The sequence below is a fragment of the Heterodontus francisci genome, chromosome 33, assembly GCF_036365525.1.
Source record: "Heterodontus francisci isolate sHetFra1 chromosome 33, sHetFra1.hap1, whole genome shotgun sequence".
In the NCBI taxonomy this organism is placed as follows: Eukaryota; Metazoa; Chordata; class Chondrichthyes; order Heterodontiformes; family Heterodontidae; genus Heterodontus; species Heterodontus francisci.
In genome coordinates, this window is record NC_090403.1 from 38998397 (window position 1) to 39017900 (window position 19504).

A 19504-nucleotide genomic window follows, 5' to 3' on the forward strand; every position below is an offset into this window, starting at 1 on the left:
TCAATCCCAATCCCCAAATGATGTACCACCACCCCCCTCCCCAACGCCCTGCCAAGATCGCCCCACAGCAGTGGGCCTACTTTGTCCTGCTGCCTCCACCGACCTGTTCCCCATCTGAACACCAGGCCTGTCAATCAGGCTGGCTTCTGGATGAGGAACCAATTGGTGAAGCCATACACACACAGTGTGCAGGGGAGTCCTGACTTCTGGGTTCCCCACGCCTTACCAATCCCCCTGTTCCCATCAGGTCAGGTATGTTAAAATCTATGTCATAGAATCATAGAATAGTACAGCAGAGAAGGAGGCCATTCAGCCCATCAGGTCTGTGCCAGCACGTTCGAAGATCAAACGAATTAGTCGCACTCCTCGACACTTTCCTCATGTTCCTGCAATTTTTTCCTCCAAGTATTTATCCAATACTCTTTTGAAAGTTACTATTCAATCTGTTCCCACCACCCTGTCAATTTCAAAGTTAGCAGATGATACGAAACTTGGAAATGTGGTAAACAAAGAGGAGGATAGTAACAGACATCAGGAGGACATAGACAGACTGGTGTAATGGGCAGACATATGGCAGATGAGGTTTAATGCAGAGAAGTGTGAAGTGATTCATTTTGGAAGAAAGAATGAGGAGAAGCAATATAAACTAAATGTGCAATTTTAAAGGAGATGCAGATGCACAGAGACCTACGGGTGTATCTACATAATTCTTTAAAGGTGACAGGACAACTGAGAAGGCTGTTTTAAAAAAAGCATCCTTAGCTTTATAAACAGAGGCATGAGAACAAAAACAAGGAAGTTGTACTAAACCTTTTTAAAACACTGATTAGTCCCCAGCTCGAGTGCTATAGCCAATTCTGGGCACCAAACTTTGGGAAGGATGTCAAAGCCTCAGAGGAGAATTACTAGAATGGTACCAAGGATGAAAGTTGCTACATGTAATGACATTTTATGGGTACAATAGTTGAGTAATCATAGTACGAGGCAAGCAAACCAGAGTCATGTGAGCAAATCCCACTAAGTTATGAAACTGAATTCAATCTGGAAATCTGTAAATGGCCATATCAAAAATGTCCATAAAAACTGTCAGTTTGTCATAAAAATGATTCACAGATGCCACTCAGGAAAGGGAAACTGTCAAATCTCCCTAGTCTGTCTTATATGTAAATCCAGGGTCAAAATATATGGTTGACTCTTAATATCCTCTGACATGGCCCAGTAAGCAAATAAACAGAATTCCCTACCTATTGCCATTGTGTGAATAACCTTTACTAAAAAAAACTGCAGTGGTTCAAGAAGACCAGGGAAACTATGGATGTGCAATAAATGTTAGTACCAACAGAGCATAAATGTGGCCTTGCCAGTGTTGCTCACATCTGCGGTTCCCAATTCTGGCTAGGTGTATTCCAGACGGTTTCATCACAGGACCTTTTGTCCCTCATACTCATGTCATTGGTGGCCTGGCACAGTTATCCTCACAACACATCATCTAAACACGCCAATTGCAATGCGGACACTCATTGTTGCCTGAATGTTAGTCAAACAGTTTTTTTTTCCCATTTCCAAATATTTTGTAACTAATAAAGGAAAATGTTCAAAGAAAATGAGAGAAAAAACACTATGATTTTCTCTTGGGTTCCTTGCAGAAGTGTGATGGAGATTAAATTTTAAATCCTGGAGTGTTGACAACCCTGCCCACATCCTGAGAACAAATATGTAAAAAAAAAATGCTTTCCTTTTGAATGTATTAACGTTGTCACACAACAACCAAAGCAGATCTTGCCTGAGATATAAATAGAAGCACGGTACATCACATGAATGTTCTAGCTGTGCTTACAAGCTTCTTTCTAGTAGGGAGATGATATAAACTAGAGTTGATGGTGGTGAAAATTGTCTGTTTATTTTTGGAAAGGAGTGGGCTTTACAGATAAATGGCCCCTTTCATTCCAATTCATCTATTCTCATGTAATGTGCTATAGCATGTTCTGTGCAAGATGAAGGAAGGCTCATCTGCAAAATTCCTGTCTTCTACAACTGTGAAAATTTCCTAACTTCGGAAAACAAATGTGCTGAACATGTGTATTAACTATCCTGAACAGTCATCTCAGTATTCCTAATCAACCTCAATTGTCCCTTTGAACTATTCATGCAACAATTGAACTATGCTTTTAAAACCTAATGGATAATGTTTTATCCATTATGCACTCAGAAACAGATTGGGCACTTGACGCCTCCTTCCACCTCCTTAATATTGCCCATCGCTGCTCCTGACTCAGCCCAACTTCTGATGAAACCCTCATTCATGCCTTTGTTACCTCTCGACTCGACTATTCTAGTGGTCTCCCAGCTGGCCTCCCACCTTGCACTCATCCAAATCTCTGCTGCCTGTATCCTTACTTGTACCAAGTCCTGTTCACCATCACTCCTGTGTTTGCTCACTTACACTGACTCCTGCACCAGCAATGCCTTGAATTTAAAATTATCATTTTAGTGGAGAGATGGTGGTGAAGTACAGCTGGGTGTTAACAGGTACATGTGGAATTCTGACATTGTGTTTTTGGATGATGTCACCAAGGGGCAGCATGTAGATGAGAAATAGGAGGGGTCCAAGGATATACCTTGGGGAATATCCAGAGATACTGCTGAGGGAACAGGAAGTGAAGCTACTGCAGGAGATTCTCTGGCTATGACTGGACAGATAAGAGTGAAACCAGGGGCTGTATTTTGTTCTCAGCCCGACGTCAGGTTCCATGGTGGGGGCAACCGGAGAATCGGAGCAGCAGCAGCAGCCGCCATGGTGCCTGATGCCGGGATTGCCAGGCCCAATCTTCCTGACGGCGTCAAGGCTCTGTGGCGGCACCTCTGCCGCTCTGCTACAGGACCCTACTTTAAATATTTAAAATATCTCTTTGCATAAATTTAAATTTAATTCCCCCCAATCTTACCTTCATTTCCCAATCTTGGGCACATCGTGCGGCACTCACGCGCCTTCACTTTCCCGTCCAGGAGAAGCTGGCACCACGGAGGTGGGGAAGGGGTCAACTCTGCATGATTTGTGGGGGGAAGGGGTCAACTCTGCATGATCTTGAACTGTTTGCAGGACAGGCAGCCTTTTAAAAATGGAGCCAGCACCTGCTCCTGCATCAGGTAATGCCGTGAATGGCGTCTCCAATGCTGCCCCTGCCATGTGATTAGGGAGAGGGGGCGACTGCTGTCAATATGTTTAGTGGCCACGGCACAGGTCCCGTGCGGGGCAGACGCCATTTTCTGCACCCGCTGCCACTTGTGGCAGCAGGACAACAAAATTCTGCACCAGGTGAGTGCGATCCCACTCAGCTGGACAAATGAGCAGAGGTGTTGGAGGAGGGTGGTGTGAGCAATCGTGTCAAAGGTTGCAGGCAGGTCGAGAAGGATGAGGAAGCAGCATAGATACAATCATGTAGGATGTCATTTGTGATTTTGATTAAGGCCTTTTCAGTGCAGAGGCAGGGGTTCAAACTTGGAGTTACAGGAAAGATTGGCATGGACTTGAGAGGGAAGAATATGTTAATTACTGAGAATTTAAAATTTTTTTCCTTCCACCACTGGTGCACAGTGGCACCAGTGTGCACCATTTATAAGATGCACTGCAGCGACTTGTCAAGGCTCCTTCGACAGCACCTTCCAAACCCGTCACCTGTACCACCTAGATGAACAAGGGCAGCAGAAGCATGCACGGCAACACCAGCACCTGCAAGTTCCCCTCCAAGTTGCACACCATCCACTCTTGCAATTATATTGTCATTCCTTCACTGTCGCTGGGTCAAAAGCCTGGAACTCCCTTCATAACAGCATGTTGGCAGTACATACACACATGGACTGCAGTGATTCAAGAAGGTGGCTCACCACCACCTTCTCAAGGGCAATTAGGGATGGACAATAAATGCTGGCCTTGCCAGTCTTGCTCACATCCCTTGGCGAATAAAAAAATTACCATGTTTAATTCTTTGTTGTTTTTCCAACAAAGGGATAAAATTGAATTCCATATTAAATTTAATTAAACTGTGAGGTCAGTGTGACTGTATTTGGGAACTGAGTGAACAGACAGGACTGAAAAAAATCTACTAATATTAATTCAGTTCATGATATTGTCAGGCACAGTGGATATCTATGCCAGTTTTCATAAGCCAGTTTTCCCTAATGCCATCAGTAATAGTATTAAATGGTAGAACTATTAAATAAATTAACAGAAATAGAAAAACATTACATTGCTGAAGGTAACTGTGCTTCTTTATTAATAATTTGATTTTTAATGTGCTACTGATGATGAGTCACCTAGAGTTACTGAGAAGTGTGTTATATTGAATAATGCTTTCTGGAATTTGTGTTTTTCTATGATATGTCATATTGTGATTGCCCCTTCTAAGTAAAATCCAGCTCCTTAATAAAGGAATGCTACCTTGATGATTATATTGAAAATTTTAGGCATACCTTTTTATGTTTGGGGCAAGAGCAGTATGCCAATTCTGACCCCATAATATGTACAAGTGATGCATTTTGATGCAATTTACATCAGAGCACCAGGTGCTTGGCAAACCTTTTTCATTTGACAAATAGTTTTTCAGAAGGATGATGCCTCTTCAAAATCATGAAACATGACTGTTAGCAATCACTTTGGGTTACTTTGAAGAGGAGCTTCACTGCTCTGTAATGATTGGCAGCTGCATTGTGCTGCTCCTCTTAGTTATTGTAAGACCCTTTTCAAAAAGTAAGTTGGCAAGCAGGGTTGTGATTTTAATCATACAGAAAGTAATATTTGGATGCCAGATTATAAGACCAGTGAGTAAGTTTTGAACCAGGCAATGCTCTTTGGTTCAGTCATCTGAGTCTGCCTGTCTTTGCCATTAATATTAAAAAATGATAAATTCCAACAATGTTAAGGAAGCAGTCTGTACAACAATCAATAATCAGGTTGTGAAGCAATTATGTTGTGCACACTTAAATTGTATAATTGTTATGAATTACAATGACATACTGATACAGGGTTGTGAAAATCATTATGCCGATGTTAATCATTCACAAGCATCATTAGAGTTGCCATTGCTAATAAAAGTAGGAATATTCCACTTTTATGGAGGGATTAGGTGTGAGTACAAAATGGAATTTCCTTGGAATGCAAAAATGGAAATCTGCATGCAATTGACTCTGAGGATCCAACTTCTGACCAGTATCTGAGCATTCCTACAATGCCAGAGAGCATGACTGTATATCTCCCCTATGCACCTAGCACAGAAGAATTATACACCTTTTGAGAATCATCCTCCCTCTATGATGCAAGGCAGTAAAGATATGCATACTCCAACTCAACTTCACCTCTAGCTGGTCAGGAATTGAATTTGCTTCCCTCATTGTTCAAGTGGTTAGGAGCCAATTGACAGATGCCACCACATTTATTAGAAATATGTATCTCTGTGGTTCCAGCCACAACCACTATAATGATGGGGAACATACTGATATGTTATGGGAATGGAGGTGTATGTGAGTAGTGAGTTATTTTGTAAGTGTGGTCTACTTGTGTTTAAACAGACATGCTAGACCAACCTGAGCCCAGAACTTGCACAAAAAATTGCATATTGACTATGTAGTTGCTTAATGGGGGGTCACTGAGCTTTTGAGTTTAGTTCTGATTTTGTTCCTGATTTCTAATTTTTTGTGGATTGAAGTTTATGTTGTTTGAATTGAAGTCTTATACAGAGGCATTCCAATCTCAAGAATCTCATTTACCGTACCAAATATTTCCTAAACTTTCTATAATTTCTTTTCTGCACCTTGTTAGGGTAAATCTTTGCTTAAGGAGACCAGAAATACAACATTAGATCAACTGTGCAAGATTTTACTGGGTCTTTCTCGGACTGTTTTGTTCAATTGGGTCTTGTACTGAGACAGAGACACAATTTTTTTTTTCTTGCTCCTACATTTCATATCATTGCTGCAAAATATGACAACAGCAACAACTTAAATTTATATAGCACCTTTAACATAATGAAATCTCCTAAGGTGCTTCATAGGAATGTTATCAAACAAAAGTTGACACTGTGCTACAAAAGGAGATATTAAGACAGATAACCTAAAAGCTTGGACTAAAAAGGGGGTTTTATGGAGCATCTTAAAGGATCAGAGAGCAGTAGAGAGGTACAGAGAGGGAATTCCAGAGCTTGAGGCATAGGCAACTGAAGGCACGGCTGCCAATGGTGGAGCGATTAAAATTGGGAATGTGCAAGTGGCCAGAAATGAAGCAGCAGAGACCTCAGATCACAGTTGTAGGGCTGGTGGAGGTTACAGAGATAGGGAAAGATGAGTACATGGTAGGATGCGAAAACAAGGATGAGAATTTTAAAATTGGGGACCGGGAGCCAATGCAAGTCAGCGGTCACAGGGGTGATGTGTGAACAGGACTTGGTACACATCAGGCACTAGGTACACTCCTTAGACAGCACCTTCCAAACCCGCGACCTCTACCTCCTCGAAGGACAAGAGCAGCAGATGCATGGGAACATCACCACCTGCAAGTTCTTGTCCAAGTTACACACTATCCTGACTTGGAGCTATATCGCCGTTCCTTCACTGTTGCTGGGTCAAAATCCTGGAACTCCCTTCCTAACAGCACTGTGGGTGCACCTACCTCACATGGACTGCAGCGGTTCAAGAAGGCAGCTCACCACCACCTTCTCAAGGGCAATTAGGGATGGGCAATAAATGCTGGCCTGGCCAGCGATGCCCACATCCCATGAATGAATTAAAAAAAAGGATACAGGCAGCAGAAGTTTGGATGAACTCAAGTTTATGCAGGGTGGAAGATGGGTGGAAGGACAGGCGTGCATTGGACTAGAGAAATCTGGAGGGAACAATGACATGGAAGAAGGTTTGAGCACCAGATGAATGGAGGCGGAGTGGGGTCAGACAATAAGAACATAAGATATAGGAGCAGGAGTAGGCCATTTAATAAGATCGTGGCTGATCTGATTGTAGCCTTAACTCCACTTTCCTGCCTCGCCCACATAACCCTTGACTCACTTGTCAATCAAAAATCTGTCTAGCTAACCCTTGAATATGTTCAATAACCCAGCCTCCGCTGCTCTTTAGGGAAGAGAATTCCAAAGATTAATGACCATCTGAAAGAAAAATTTCCTCTCCATCTCTGTCTTAAAATGGAGAATCCTTAATTTGAAACTGTGCCCCCTAGTTCTAAACTCCCGCACAATGGGAAACATCCTCTCAGCATCTACCCTGTCAAGCCCCCTCAGAATCTTAAATGTTTCAATAAGATCACCTCCCATTCTTCTAAACTCCAATGAGTATAGGCCCAACTTGCTCAACCTTTCCAATGTTAGAGGTGACCTTTAGTCTTCATGCTTTTTCCTACCATTATATGTAGCTAGTTGGATCCACCCTCAGTATTTGTTTTCATGGGGCAGTCCTTGTCAGGTGTAATAAGAACCCATTGTAGGGATTCAGGTTAAACAGGGAGAAATATTGCATCCCTAAGATAGCGTACTATTTAGATTCAGTCATAGAACTGGTGCAAATTGTGTGACTAAATATTAGTTCGAATATTTAGTATTTGTGTTCAAAGTAAGGTGAACATTTCATGTTGAAATACAGATTTAAAAAAAAAGACACTCCCATTGTTGGACTTCCTTCTGCTCTGCCATAGTGATGGATTTTAACTGCTACTTCAATGCAGCAACTGGTACTGCTTCATTCTTCTGTCAAAAGACAGGTAGTTTGGTACTGTTGACCCATTAGAACGAATTGGAACCACACTAACTTATTTTACTTTGACAACTTACAGAAAGCAACCAAAGAAAATGTTGTCCCATCATTTGGGATCAACCTGAGTATGCAGCAGGGCTGGGTGAGGATATGATTCATAGCTCCTAATGGCATTCAGCAATGGAAAGGAAGCAAACTCCTATTGTCAGTGGACATGCTTGCTGACTGAACCAGTGGATGACATTAGCTAGGTATGTTGCAGGACTTTTGCTGGACCTGAAGTGTTGTTTCCTCAGTGGTGTGATGCAGAAATATAATGATTTCCTGTAGGAGGCATCAGAATTTTGATAAGTTATATGCGTGGGATACAATAGCAAAGTAAAGTACATTAAAAGCAATTTGCCGTAGTCACCCTTCATTTAACCGACTAGAGAAATGTTAGAATTGATTTTGTAGTCAAGATCCTATTTACAGAAACTACAATCATTATAGGATTGATTTGGAAGCAGGGATAGTTCAGCAGTTTCACTGTTGCTTTGTAGGCAACTACTCAAGATACAAGCAAAAATCATTTAGCTCCTCACTTGGAAGACTGCCATTTCCCGAGTAACAGAGTAGATTGGTAACTTGCACGATGCCATCTTATTCTACACAGTGCTGACACCGACCTCTCTATAGATGGTATTTTAGCTGGTACTAATACTCAGGCATGAAAAATGTTTGCAAACTGATAGGTTCATGAACTAGGGGTGCTGCATCTTAAATATTTATCCATTCGTAATTTTTTTTATTCGTTCCTGGGATGTGGGCGTCGCTGAATTGGACAGAATTTATTGCCCATCCCTAATTGCCCTTGAGAAGGTGATGGTGAACTGCCTCCTTGAACCGCTGCAGTCCATGTGGGTAGGTACCCCTACAGTGCTGTTAGGAAGGGAGTTCCAGGATTTAGACCCAGCGACGGTGAAGGAACAGCGATATAGTTCCAAGTCAGGACGGTGTGTGGCTTGGAGGGGAACCTGCAGGTGGTGGTGTTCCCCTGCATTTGCTGCCCTTGTCCTTCTAGGTGGTAGAGGTTGTGGGTTTGGAAGGTGCTGTCTAAGGAGCCTTGGTGCATTGCTGCAGTGCAACTTGTAGATGGTACACACTGCTGCCACTGTCCATCAGTGTGAAAGGAGTTTGTGGATGGGGTGCCAATCAAGCGGGCTGCTTTGCCCTGGATGGTGTTGAGCTTCTTGAGTGTTGTTGGAGCAGCACCCATCCAGGCAAGTGGAGAGTATTCCATCACACTCCTGACTTGTGCCTTGTAGATGGTGGACAGGCTTTGGGGAGTCAGAAGGTGAGTTACTCACCACAGGATTCCTAGCCTCTGACCTGTTCTTGTAGCCACAATGTTGTTATGGCTACTCCAGTTGAGTTTCTGGTCAATGGTAATCCCCAGGATGTTGATAATTGGGGGTTTCGGTGATCGTAATGCCATTGAATGTCAAGGGGAGATGGTTAGATTCTCTCTTGTTGGAGATTTAACTTGATTGGTGCAAGATTTTTTTGGTCTGCTTTACATGTGCTTTGAGTACCCTTTCTCCTGTCTGGTTTTGAGTTTTTCTTTGGCTTTTTCCTTACAGTAAAGAAAGTGACCATCTTCAGTAAGGGTTATTCACTGAAAACCAAAGAAAATTTGAGGCAGCGATCCAAAACATCATGGGAACATTTTTGCCATACAATGGAAGGAATAAGATGGAAACCCAATTCATCATTTGCGATCAAGTAACATCACGTAGGCAATCCATGCCCTTCACAAAACCTGGTAAGCGGGGAAATTGTGCCATGTTTAATTTGTTTATTTTTTTCACAATCTAAGGTTTGGAGAATTGATTTCACTTAGTGTGAATTAAATTTAATTCCAAACAAGAATTAAGGAAACATAACACTGAAATGAATTTCAAAAGGTAGGTAAGATTATGAAGATAGACAAATGTTAGCATTAAGGAAGAAATAAAACTGCACTCTCCATCTAAATCTGGATTTAGCAGGGACGGATGAAGAATGCAGGTCGGCAACATAAGTATGACATCCCTCGAACTGAAATATATTTTGTTAAATGGCCTGACTTCACTCTTGCCTGAACTTGGGGGAGATGATTTGTAAATGAATGCTCTGTAACTTCAACTGAATTCCCTTGAACAGGGTTATTACCCTATCGATATATTTTGGCGCTAGGGCTCAGCAAATCAATATGAGTTTATGAAAAACATTGCTCCAGTAAGTTTCGGGTAGGGTTGGGGACAGGAATATGTGCTCGTGAATCAGAGCCACTGCGAGGAAAGACAAGTGCTGCGGGTTTAAAGCTCCCAAGCCGGCGAGCGGAGCATTGCCACTTTAAGAGTGGATGAGACTGAACTGACAGCAGCTCTGTTACGCTGGGGAACCGACACGCCACTCTAGAAGATACACTGAGGCAAAAGGGAGGCTTTTGCGCGAAAAAAATACAAGGTAGGATCTGATTTACACCGTGTGCCATCTGCTTGCAACTTTTTCATTTGCACAATTGTGAAGAATAACAGGCGCGAGTGTAATTGCATTTTATATACAAACTGTAATCACGCTGTGACTCTTTGGGTGGCATTAATACGGATCTATGATATATGTTTTTAGTATTCACTCATTAAATGTTCCCTGACGTCCTGATCATTGCAAGTAATTGACTATTGAGAAGCTGTGATGTTAAAGGGCGTATTTTCAGATAGAACTGAATGGGTTTTTTCCCACTCAGCTCTGGTTTTATTTATTTGGCGTTTCTTGAGACAACTCGAGGAAGAAAATGAACACTCTTTCTAAATACATTAAAAAAAATAAAAAATCTCTGTATTCAGGTTATTTTAAGGCCTCACTGGCTGACCAGTCGATTCCCTTCCTGGCCACTCAACGTCCTAATACATTGACAGAGAATTCTTCTGGGTCCTACCGCCGGTAGGACGATGATTTGATTATGTAAATCTGTGTTTCAGGGTCGAGTGTACCATCTTATTGGTATAGTGTTCTGTACTCGAACTGAGGTTTTATTTAATTGTGAATGAGCGATTCAGTCGACCTGAAGTGTGTCCACATGTTGGTGAGGGGTAATTTGTCCCCACTGAAAGAGATTTGAGGGAGTTGGCCCTGGAAAAGCTTGCAATGCAAAGTATTAACTAATCAAGCCTGGTGCTACTAAGGAACCAATCTATTGGCTTCATTGTAATTGCACCAATGTTTTTTAAAGAAGGAGCTGCTGTAAGTGATATGCCGTCATTCTGCAAGGCTATGTGAGCTTTGGACTATAACAACTTAAAAAGTTGTATATTTCTGTAAAATAGTCTTAAACTGATAAATGTAATTATAAAAAATGATGGTGGCCTCAGAGCTTGTTGTTACGTTGGATACCCAGTTGGTGTTTTTAGTTTTCAAGATTGTATTGCACCTTTTAAGATCAATGCTTGAACTGAGGGATGGTTGTACGGGGAATTAGAATACTTTTCAACTTTTGGGAATTACGTTGACATTGATCCCTTCTCATCAAGTACAGGCAGCATAACCAGGTATAGAGTAAAGCTTCCTCTCCGCTACCCAACAACATGCAATACTCCCTATCTAAAAGGTACAGCCATTAATAAACTATTGACAATTTTTCCATTATCCTGCATTCTGATAGCCCCTGAGTGAGGTTACTAATTTAATAATATGCTTGTTTGTGCTGTGGTTTTATAATGGAGCTGGGACTGCCCAAACGAACCTTTCTTAGGATCTAGTAGCTGGCTGTCAGAGGACACTTTCATATGAGGGACCTTGGTGTATACGTACATAAATCATTGAAGTTGGTAGGACAGATTGAAAGTGGTTAATAGAGCATACAGCTTCCTAGGCTTCATTAATAGGGGCATAGAGTGCAAAAACAAGAAAGCTATATTCAATTTGTATAGAACACTGGTTCGGTCGCAACTGGAGTATTGTATCCGGTTCTGGGTGCCACACTTTAGAAAAGATGTGAAAGCATTGGAGAGAGTGCAGGAATGGTTCCAGGGATGAGGAACTTCAGTTACATGGATAGATTGGAGAAATTGGGACTGTCTTCTTTGGAGAAGAGAAGATTGAGAGGAAATTTAATAGAGGTATACAAAATCATGAGGGGGTTTGATAAGGAGAAACTGTTCCCATTGGTGGTGGGATTGAGAACACGAGGGCACAGATTTAAGGTAGTTAGCAATAGTGACATGAGGAAAAACTTTTTCATGCAGCGTTTGGTCAGGATATGGAATGCACTGCCTGAGAGTGTGGTGGAGGCAGGTTTAATCGAGGCATTCAAGAGGGAATTGGAATGTTATCTGAAAAGGAAGAATGTACAGGGTTAAGGGGAGCAGGCAGGGGGATGGCACTAGGTAAACTGATCTTTCAGAGAGCCGGCGCAGACATGATGGGCTGTAACAGTTTTATGATTCTGTGATGAGTGGATTTGAGCCAGGACCCAGAGATGAAAGGATTGTATTCTAATTCATTGCATCACTTTTTTTAGTTTTATGTTATTTATCCTCCTTATAAAAACAACCAGGAATAACCAGACATTTTTATTCAAAATGCCACTTTTTATACTTATTGTTTGGGAAATGGAGGAAATTATCATTTCAAATCCTACCTTTCTTTCACCTGTACATGACAGCTAATTGAGACAAAAACAGAAAATGCTGGAAATACTCAGCCTGTCTGGTATCATCTGTGGCAAGAGAAACTGAGTTAACGTTTCGGGTCGGCAACCCTTGGTCAGAATGGTTCTGATGGAAGGTCACAGACCTGAAACGTTAACTCTCTTTCTCTCTCCACAGGTGCTGCCTGACCTACTGAGTATTTCCAGCATTTTCTGTTTTTATTTCAGATTTCCAGCATCTGCAGTTCCTTGCTCCTGTATTAGATCTAATTGTGACACTCCTTTTTATCACTCTTACCATTGACATAACATCCTTGCACACCTGCAGTGGTATGGCATGTGCAAAATGTTCTAGATTATAATGAAATCAGATGTCAGAAAACAGAGGAGTAATGAGAGTGTAGTTCATGGATGTTACTGAAATCTGAAATTGAATTGTCGCACATATTTGCTTTTTTTGTGTGTCATCTTTTAAAACAAAGGTTTTGGCCGAAGGCATTTCTGATTTGTGTTTAGGAGTTGAAGGTATAGATCACTGTCTTCCTGGACAGGCTGTATCCCCAGAAGAGTACATGACTGATTCATGAAAAAAATGGTCATATTCCTAAAATTCTAGTCTCTCTATTAAAGAGCTGCAGCAAATAACCTGGCTGATTGCTTATTAGTTTCTGTTTCTATGTAGCTTCCCATGGCAATGCGAACTTACCTACAGAATTCTAGGAATTTTCTGGAATTTGGGGAAAAAATCATTTTAGAAATTTTGTTTTTTAATCAGCACCACATGATAAAAAAAACAGCCATCTTTCAAATGTTTGGGACTATAAATGAAACGTGTTGAACTTAGGAAACATTGTTTAATAATTAGTCTCCCTCAGAAACCAATTTGTTGAGATTAAGTGCATTTTTCACAGGGGCAAGAGTGTTACAGCCGTGCATGCATAATTTGACCAGGCAATAAATAAGAGACTAAAAATACATTTAGCTGTTTTGTTAATGGAACAGTATCACCAGTCTTGTTTAAGACCAGTGTGAATGCATAAATGGAATGTACTTTACATGTCCATACTGGCAATTTATTTAAATGGTTTTGCGATTGTTAGCTTGTGATAATGTGTCTTAACAAATTTAAACTCCATTGAATGCAGATTGACAAGTACAACAATGATTTGGAAACTGGTAGCGGAAAGGAACCTGTGCTACTGATCAAAATATTGTCTTGTATGACACAAAATATCCTTTCTGTATGTCTCCATTTGTTGTGCAACAGAGTCTAATTGTACACTGTACTCTATGAATTTGGAGTTCTTACTGAACACTGTCTTCATTGAGAAGTTTTGAATCAGTTTTAGAATTTGGAGTTTATCCACCTTAGGTAATCAATGAAACGGGTTTTGTTTTCAATCTCTATTGCCTAGCTGAGTTAATGGGGGTGGGGAGTTAGAGTATTGTGGTGCAGCTAATATTGATGCTACCACATTTGAGGATTGAATTTGTATTTTTGGCTACCATAGCATTAAAGTTCTGTGAACTGAGGTGCTAAATGGAGTAATTATTTAGCTGCAGAAAATAGTGGAAATAATCTGGTCAGGCAGCAGCTGTGGAGGGAGAAACAGAGTTAACATTTCAGCTTGATGACCTTCAGAAAGGTCACTGACCTGAAACATTAACTGTTTTTCTCTCTCCACAGCTGCTGCCTGACCCGCTGAGTATTTCCAGCACTTTTGTTTTTTAATGCAGATTTCCAACATCTGCAGTATTTTGCTTTTGTAATTATTTAGCTGCCTGCTAGTAATAAATCTTCTCCTTGATTTATGATCAGGTTCTTTTGACGGATTTTATTTTTTTACACTTTTACCTCATAATAGCCCTGAAGAACAGTCTGAGTAATTGTACTCTTTGTGGATATTTCAGCTATTTTCCATTATTGACACAATTTATTTTTCTTTGCTGGTTTTCAATTTTCCATCACCCTCCCAGAAGGCATTGACTCCTTAATTTGGAACGATTCCATGAGCCCCAGTCCTTCTTTGGTACTTGAAAACTGTCAGCACATTGACTGAGGAATTATCTGACAAGACACTGATCACAGGGGACATCAAAGCCAAGCCTGAATCTGACTTTATTTGACACCCAGCTGCGGTGACTCTGATCGGAGCAGACTAACCCCTGCCTCTTTAACCACAGGGCACTGATACCAATTGTAAAGCTCCTACTGCCTTCTTGGCTGAGCTCAGCTAACTCTACATATTGGGAATTGAATCCGTGATTGTCCTGTTTTCTGTAGCTCAGCTGTTCACTGAGATAAACACCCTGAGCTTTCAACAGAGCCATCTCTCTCTGAAATACATTTTAGCTGATTAAACGAATGATTGTTTTCAGTTGAAGAGAATGTGTGTCTGTAGGCACTCGTGTGTTAGAAAATGTTTGTTAAAACAGTGGGGCTCATTGAGTCACTGGCTCCAATAAACCTTCATGTTCATCGGTAAATCATAAATGTTGAATTTAGAGACTGTCCTTTGGCCTTAAAGAATAAAGGTTTTAGAACTAAAATTACACCAAAAAGCCTTTGGAGTTGATAAAGTTTACTTTACCAATTGCTGTCCTTTATCTTGTTAAAAAGCCTGTAATGAATCAATTAATAACCAAACAGATGCATTTTTGATAAATCATTTTTTTTAGTCAATACCAATGCTTGTGTGTGTAGCAAGGAAGATGTAAGTTCATAAGAAATTATCAGATTTCAATTTTTCCTACTTGTTCTTAGGTTGCTATGATTTGGAATGCACTGCCAGAAAGAGTGGTGGAAGCTGATTAAATTGTAACTTGCAAAAGGGAATTGGATAAGTCCTTGAAGGAAAGTAAAATACAGGGTATGAAGAAAGAGCAGGGGAGTTGAACTAACTGAATTGCTCCACCAAAGAGCTGGCAGGGACATGATGGACCAAATGGCCTGGTTCCGTGGCAATCATTCTATATTATGTACTGACACTCAAAGTGTAAAATAAAATTAAGATAATTTCTTGCTTGTTTCCACTTATCTGAATATGCACCTTTCAATCTTCAAGCTGCATTCAAGCTCTAATTTACCTCGCGATGTCCTATTTAAAGCAACTGCACACTGTGGAGATGCATCTATGCTAAACACAGCTGCCCTTTAGCAGCAGAATAATACATTGTGCAGTGCTTCTGCCATTATAAAATGATATTACTTGCAGGCAGTAATATCATGAAAGAATTTCTCATAAGGTTATATACTTTTCATGTTTAGTAGTGCTGTGTCAGTGTTTTGTACACGTGATAAGAGCCAACTGATGATTTTTGACAGTGCTGGTTTTTGATCCCTGTTTTTGGCAGTGAGTTACTGGATGTGAAAGAAGTTCTTGCAGTGCTGTCTAGCTAGAGTCAGCTATTATACTATCTGCTGAAGAAAAAATAGTGGTCTGCATGTTTCAATTCTAAGTTTTCACAGAGAAAAATACATTTTTAATTTTAATACTTTGCAGAATACTCCTAATGGAGCAAATCAAAAACTAGATTTTTTTAAAGACATATGCTCAATAAATTTCAAAGCAATGCCCTAATTTACCTTTTGTATAAGTATGGTGTATGTTTCATACGATATACGCAACCTAAGATATGCATCCATTATTGACTTCTAGATATGATTTTTGAATATGATGTGCCCTATTTTACACAGAATATGATCCATTAAAGCTCCAGATGTTGAAGTCATTCTTTACTGCTGTTGCTCAAGGACTTATTGCCTCTCCTTTCTTTATAGGAACTTGCCTCTGCACGTATTTGTTAGTTAAACTTCCACAATTGTAACTATAAACAATCGTATTGTCACAGTTTATTTTCATGTGTTATCTCCGAGGGAGCAGTAGTAAAATAATCCTGTATATCAGAGTGTGGAAATTGTACCACAGTGGATTAAAACACTCTGTTTCACTCTGGAATTTTGTATGTTATTGACAAGAGAGTTTCGCTTTAAACAAACTATATAATTTATAGTTAACTAATTTTATAGCCTCCCTTTTCCTCTTTAATGTTCACCTGTTGCTGATTCTTATTGGATGAATTGATGCCCTCCCTGAGCTACTGCTCAATGATTGCTGAGTGCCATCTCTTACCTTTGCTCGAGCAGCCATTAGTTACAGATCAGCTTAGCAGATCATGAGCACTCGCAATCTGAGAGATTTAAGCCAGTACACTTTCCTATTGTCACTTGAGTAGAAACCCAGGCTGTCTTTTTTTCCTGCAACCCAGGAGCACAGCAATCAATTGTATTTTCTATACCAATGCTCAGGCTCAGATGACCTAACTTGGTATTAACTGGGGATTGACCTGGGGACCCTCGTTGTCTGTATAGCCTAGAAATGGAGACCAACCTCTGAATGGTGCAGAAGGCCTCAATATGTATTCCAATTTGCAAATCATTAAGGTAAAGTAAAACAAAATTTTGTACTTAAGAGTTGTGCCATTCACATGTCATTATCCGTCATAAAAATGTCAGTCTTTCCAAGTGATGATTTTCAATTTAGTTTTTAAACTTAACAATATAAGAAATAGTAGGCCATTTGGCACTTCAAGCCTGCTCTGCCATTCAATAAAACCATGGCTGATCTTCTATCTCAACTCCATCTTCCTGCACTATCCCCATATCCTTTAATTCCCTTAGTATTCAAAAATCTATTCATCTCAGTTTTGAATATACTCAACAAATGGGCACCCACAGCTTTCTGGGGTAGAGAATTACAAAGATCCGCAACCCTTTGAGTGAAGAAATTTCGCCTCATCTCAGTCTAAAATGGCCGATGCCTTATTCTAAGACCATGACCCATTATTCTAGACTTCCCAGCCTGGGAAAAATGTCCTTCCAGCATCTATCCTGTCAATTTTATATGTTTCAGTTTGATCACCTCTCATTCTTCCAAATTCCAGGGAAATTAGCCCAGTCTACTCAATCTCTCCTCACAAGACAATCCCCTCATCCCAGGAATCAGTCTAGTGAACCATTGTTGCATTCCCTCCATATCTGTTATATCCTTCCTTAGGTAAGGAGACCAAAACCACTCCAGGTGTGGTCTCACCAAGGTCCTATATAACTCTAGTAGGACTTTTTCACTCTTATACTCTAATCGCTTTGTAACAAAGGCTAACATATCATTTGCTTTCCTAATTGCTTGCTTTATGGTGAAATGGTGATTAATGGGGAAAATTAATTAAGCAAGATAGGGGAAATGCTTCAAGAGAGTGCAAAGTTTCTGTTACCTTTTTCATAAAATTTGCCAAATATATAGAAATGTGAAACTTGAATTAGTTAATCGTATAAGTGAAGGTAACAGTGCAGTCAATCTAAAGCAAATGTGATTGCTAATCTGGATTTTCTAGTCTTTTCAAAGTGAACATGCAAGAACAAATTTTACAAATTCACCCCCTTGGCAGGAGCTTCACCCAAATAGCAACAATTCAGTCATGGATGGTAGTGCATTTCCCATCCAATAACATTAGTAATGTCCTGGTGAGGAAACACTCAGCACCCCCTATTATTCAGCGCCGGATGGTCAGTGCTATCAGCTCTCGAGCTAAAGCTGTTTGGAAAATGAGAGCTAAATTTATCTCCCACTCAAATTGGGCCTTCAACATTTACGCAAAGCCTGTTAAGCATTCTAACACTATATCTGCTCTGTGCTTTGTAATAGCTCTTTATAGGCACAAAGAGCCTCAGGAGTCAAGCTCATCTGTCAGAACTGTCAGAATTCGAACCTTGCTCCTCTGTCACATGTTGACCGCCTGCTCTGCTCATCCCTAGTGAAGAAAAAAAAACTAGTTTATTGATTTATTTGGCCGATGAACAACTTGTAACTGAAAAAATGAAATTTGAAAAGGTTAGATGAGGGCAATAGGGCTGGGGTTGTGGCTTTCGACTTCCTTCTCTTCAGCCCAGTTAGCTTTCTTATAAAAGGCATTAAGGGGGGAGGATTCTGTATTGATCCCAAGATCTCATGGTAACGAATAGAAACCCACCTCCAGTTAACTTTGTAAGGTCAGTGGCAATACGTCTCCTGTGTGAATGCAGTGAAAAGATTTAGAAATGTCCTTCTTGCTCCACATTGTATTAATCTTCTTCAAATATATTTCATGAAACATGGAGGGAGGTGGGTATTTAGTTGCTGCCTATTGGTGGGAAAGTGCACATATAATCAGGAACAAAGCATTTACTGATTCAGTGAAACAAAGCACAAGACTGCCTAAACAGAGCCCCCCCCCCCCAACCGAGAATACAACATCCTTCAAATGATCATTTCCTCCTTGGAATCATTTTCCTGCCTTGACTTCTTGCCTCTTGGCAGAGCATTTTGAGGGCTGAATAGCATGTTTATTTATGAGACCAGCACATTGGTCTCTTTCAGCTCACCAATCGAACATATTCTGATGCTGGGTCGAAGCTTAAACTGCAGGAATCTGCTTCTCTGAATGGGCTTGTTCATCTGTTCACTTCACCCCTCCAATTGTTGACTAGTCTCAAGCTGAAAATGCAATGACATGATCTCTTACCGGAGGCAAAGCATTTGTTGCAGTGTTACGATTTGTGAAACCAGTAAGTTGAAAATCCGAAGTCTATCCAGTTTTCTGCTTCCGATCTCCCTCTGGCTGAAATTGAAATCTCCCATTTCCCTTTTAAATTCCACTGACCTGAACTTTGCAGCACTGCTTTTTTAAAAATCACGGAACCTGGGATTACATGACTTCATAAGGTGTACGCATTGTGATGGTGAAAAGTGACTTTCTTGGAGAAATATTGTATAAATCTGGGCTTCCAGTGCAAATTCTACATCTACAGTGTCCTGGAAAAATCTCAGTAAAAATCCCCCCCTCAGTAATTTTTGCATTTTCCTCCCTTCTCCAAATTTTACTCTCCTGATTTAAAAGGGAGAAGTTGTCGTTGTTACTTAATCTAAAAGGCCATTACCAACCTTGATCTGCAGGCTAGTCCACTATGCAGATAGATAATGGTAGCTTGAGACTACTGTTGCTCTGATTTAATGCCTACACACACCACCAGTAAGGATCATT

At 40.5% G+C, this 19504-nt stretch overlaps 1 protein-coding gene across 4 annotated transcripts in view; it reads left to right on the plus strand.

The window, feature by feature from the left end:
• The window catches only part of mpp2b (MAGUK p55 scaffold protein 2b), a 565073-nt gene that overhangs the window by 18033 nt on the left and 527536 nt on the right, over nucleotides 1-19504 (plus strand). For 2 of the 4 annotated variants that reach the window (XM_068013331.1, XM_068013337.1), the window contains exons 2-3: nucleotides 7832-8003; nucleotides 9375-9556. The gene's annotated coding sequence lies outside the window, so the exon portion shown is untranslated. Of the gene's footprint in view, nucleotides 1-7831; nucleotides 8004-9374; nucleotides 9557-10063; nucleotides 10243-19504 lie in introns of those variants that run through there. The other 2 variants (XM_068013332.1, XM_068013333.1) reach the window with 2 other exon arrangements.